Source organism: Leptinotarsa decemlineata, unplaced genomic scaffold (assembly GCF_025532065.1).
Source record: "Leptinotarsa decemlineata unplaced genomic scaffold, Ldec_3_MD MMD2_tig00001393_RagTag_RagTag, whole genome shotgun sequence".
NCBI classification, from domain to species: Eukaryota; Metazoa; Arthropoda; class Insecta; order Coleoptera; family Chrysomelidae; genus Leptinotarsa; species Leptinotarsa decemlineata.
Window position 1 is genome coordinate 10,110,762 of NW_027412562.1, and position 3,974 is coordinate 10,114,735.

Genomic DNA, 3,974 nt, shown 5'->3' on the forward strand with positions numbered 1-3,974 from the left:
CTTGGCCTTGGCGATCATTCTTATTATCAATTTTAATCGTCTACTTTCTTCGAGTATTAACATAGTATTCACTCTGAAATATCAACTTACAAGCTGTGACGGAACTAAGCTCAAAAATAAACAATGACAAGTTTATTGTAAAAATAACCTATGAAAGTAAAATGAACTCGCATGAGTCTTACAAGAAAGGGGTTTTTGCTTCAAGTTGGAAGGTTGCTCGCGTTCAGCCTATTCCCAAATAGGGCAAAAAAATCTTCCAAATAACTATAGACCAGTCGCTTTGCTATCAGTGATATAAAAAATCATAGAGTCGTAAACCACCTTATCCTCAAATATTTGGAAGGCTTCAACATCTTGAGCTATTATCAATATGGTTTTCGGAAACAAAGATCTACAGGCGGCCTTCTATCGTATGTCACCCATTTTGGAATAACACAATTGAGAAACATGGAGAATCAAGAGCTGTTTTTGACCGTGTGTGGCTTGAGGGTTTGCGGGCCAAACTTCGATGCTATGGCTTGTCAGATCATTTCTGAGTATGTCTCTCCAGCTTCCTGAAAGAACGTTTCCTGCAAGTGTCCGTCGATAGTTATCTCTCGAATACTTTCACCATCAACGCTGGTGTTCCCCAGGGATCCATATTGTCTCCAACTTCCTTTTTATTGTATATCAACGACTCATTGAAAAATCCAATAATCCAATATATTGCTTTGCAGACGACAGCACACTTGTCTCGTGATTCCATTTGGATTCCACGACATCGGCAATGGAGGCACATCTTCACCGGCAGCAGAAGGTTGCATATCTTAATGAGAATCTGAAAGTGATCTCAATTTGGGGTGGAAGTAGCCAGGTTCAATTCAATATCACCAACCACAGGCATCGGTTTTCTCCAAGAAGATAAATGTCAACAAACCGGATATGATAATGTCAGGTCAGACAATTCCGCTTTCTGCTTCCATAAGTTTGTTGAAGGATAAATGGACACAATTATGTCGCTGGAACTGCAAAGGCTGCTTCTCAAAAACTTTGAAAATTGTTACGAACCAGAAAATTATACACACCTCAGCAACTTTTGATGCTTTATAATGCTCAGATCGGACCTTTTTTTGGAGTATTGTTCTCATGCATGGATCTCTGCCCCCAAACATACCCTGAAATTGCTGAACTCCATCCATAAAGAAGCCATTCACCTGATTGGAGACGCGAACATCACGTGCAACCTTGATAGCCTGAAATATCGAAAATAGGTTGGAGATTTGCCTCTCTTCTATAGATTCTTTCATGGGAGGTGTTCAAGTGACTTGGCACATTTGATTCCACCAAGAGCGATACATATCAGAAATACGCGACGGACTGTGGCTGCCCATCGTTTTGAGGTTCATCTCAGTACACCTCGAACTTCACTGTTCAAGAACACTTTCATCTGCAGAACTGCGTTTATGTGGAATATGCTCCCTGAGAACAATTTTCCAAATGGATTTAATCTCCAGGCATTCAAACCCAATGTGAATCGCTACTTTTGCACAGGCACCGATTTGAGAACGCCTTAAGTATTTTCCAGTAGTGCTTATGTTTTGTCCTTAAAAAAATAAATTGGTTGTATTAGTGATGAAGATAATTAAGTACAAGATTCACTTACAAGGAAGTTTTCACTCAGACGAGCAAAATTCTTCATTTGTTCAGCACCCAACATTAAGACATTAATCCTCGGCAAATTTGAGCTATTCGCTTAACAAATCTTGGTTCCATTGTTATAGTAGAGTGGAGTCAATAAATCACACGTAAAATAATGAAAAATCAACCTAAATGCGTAATCAGTAGTATTGGCAACAACAAAACCCAGTGAATGAGAGTTTTGACAGCGGAGTTTACCTAAGCGTGACGTCATGTGTTGTTATTGGTGTTCCAGTCAAAATGGCCGATTGCAGTATTTTCATGCTTTATTTTATTTAAAATCGTAATAATCTGAATTTTTTAATGAAACTAAAGCAATGTTTTGAATTTTTTCAACATGAATTTTCTCCTAAAACCATCAAATCAAGAATTTTGTGATACTGTCGTCGCCTTTTACTTGTATTACCTTTGTCAATATTCTTCGTGTATGAGCATAACAAATTTTATTGCAAACTTCAAAAGAGATAAATTTTCCATTGAAGACGACCGTTTGGAAGGTCAGTTTCTGTGTGCAGCCAAGCCCACATTTCTTTAGCATAAAATATTCTATCAAAACTTTCGTTTTGTCAATGATAATAATAATGATAATGAAAATAATAACAATGATTTTGTATTCATTAATGATCGATATATTATTTATCTTGGTAGTAATAGTAGTGAAACGATTCAATTGATAAACTCACTGTGGATACAACTCTGTATGTGAGTCATTAAAATAAATGAAACAATATGAGATAAAACATGTGTCACATTTGGCGAAATGGACTCAAAATATGTTTGAGAAAACATTGTAAATCAATGAACTTTTGCCACAATCAATTTCTTTGCCACATTACAAATTACTGGTGAGTGCTTTACTTTTTGAGTAAATATTTTATTTAATTTTTTTTTGAAACTATATATTTCAAAACGAACTTGTCACTTCTATGCTTAAGTTTGAGAACATAAATTGAGTTAGAAAATTTTCGAAACTTATTTGCGATTGAAAATACTTGAAATGTTTATTTATGAATTCGAAAATAGAATAATACTAATTAACAAGGTTTTGGAAAGATAGAAAATATTCATGTAGATTTCACGTTCAGTGACCTACGCCCTATCAGCATTCTGACCTTATTCTCTAAAATATTCGAGAAAAATGTTTCCCGTCAAGTAAGAGCTGTTCTTGAAGAAAATCGAATACTCCCCAAACTGCCCTCTTGAAAGTAATCGACGATTTTGCGAGATTCAAAGATCAATCAAAAGTCACCATTTTAGTACTGCTTGATCAAAGTAAAGCTTTCGATTTAGTTAATTTCGATTTACTCATCAGGAAGCTTTAAGTTCATAGGAGGTGGAAAACGCAACCCCTAAAATTTATTTCCAATGTAACTTTTTGTTTTATTATTTGTTTACCATTTGAAAATTCATTTACGATAGCCTGTTTCATTCTAAACAAAAAATGTCTCTTGGGTTTTTTACACAAAATAAACCAGTTCGCAGCAAAAAATTATTTTAGGAACATAATGGCATACACAAATGAGGAAATGGCTGATATGCATTACGTTTACGGTCAGTCGCAGGGGAATGGGTTAGAAGCTACTAGAAGATATGCTGAAATGTTTCCTCAACGGCAGCATCCTTCACATAGAATATTTGCTCGACTTCATCAAGGATTACGAGAATATGGTTCATTCGACAAAAGAACGCAGGATTGTGGTCGCCATAGAGAAAAACGAACACCACAGCTTGAGGAAGCAGTACTTAATTTGATTGATGAACAATCTACTACCAGTACTAAAAAAATTGCTTTCCAGCTAATTGTTGATCATATGACGGTATTTCGAATTTTAAAGGAACAACTCTTACACCCTTACCATCTGCAACGAGTACAGGCACTGTTACCGCGAGACTTTCCAAACTGTCTTGAATTTTGCAATTGGAAGCTGGAAATGATTAGAAGAAGTTGTGACTTTCTGAAGACGATATAATTAACAGACGAATGTAGTTTTTCTCGGGACAAGATTATTAATTTTCATAATTACCACATATGGGCTGATGAAAACCCTCACGCTATTGTCGAAACTAACCATCAAGAACAGTTTTCTCTTAACGTGTGGCTCGGAGTTATTGGGGATGATTTAATTGAGCCTCATTTTCTACCTCCTCGATCAAATGGTGAGTCATACGTTCAATTTTTAACAGAAGCGCATCCAGTACTGTTGGAGGAAGTTCCTCTGGGCGTCAGAAGGGATATGTTTTTTATGCATGATGGGGCTCCCGTCCATTTTAGTCAAGTAGCACCTCAGCATTTAACT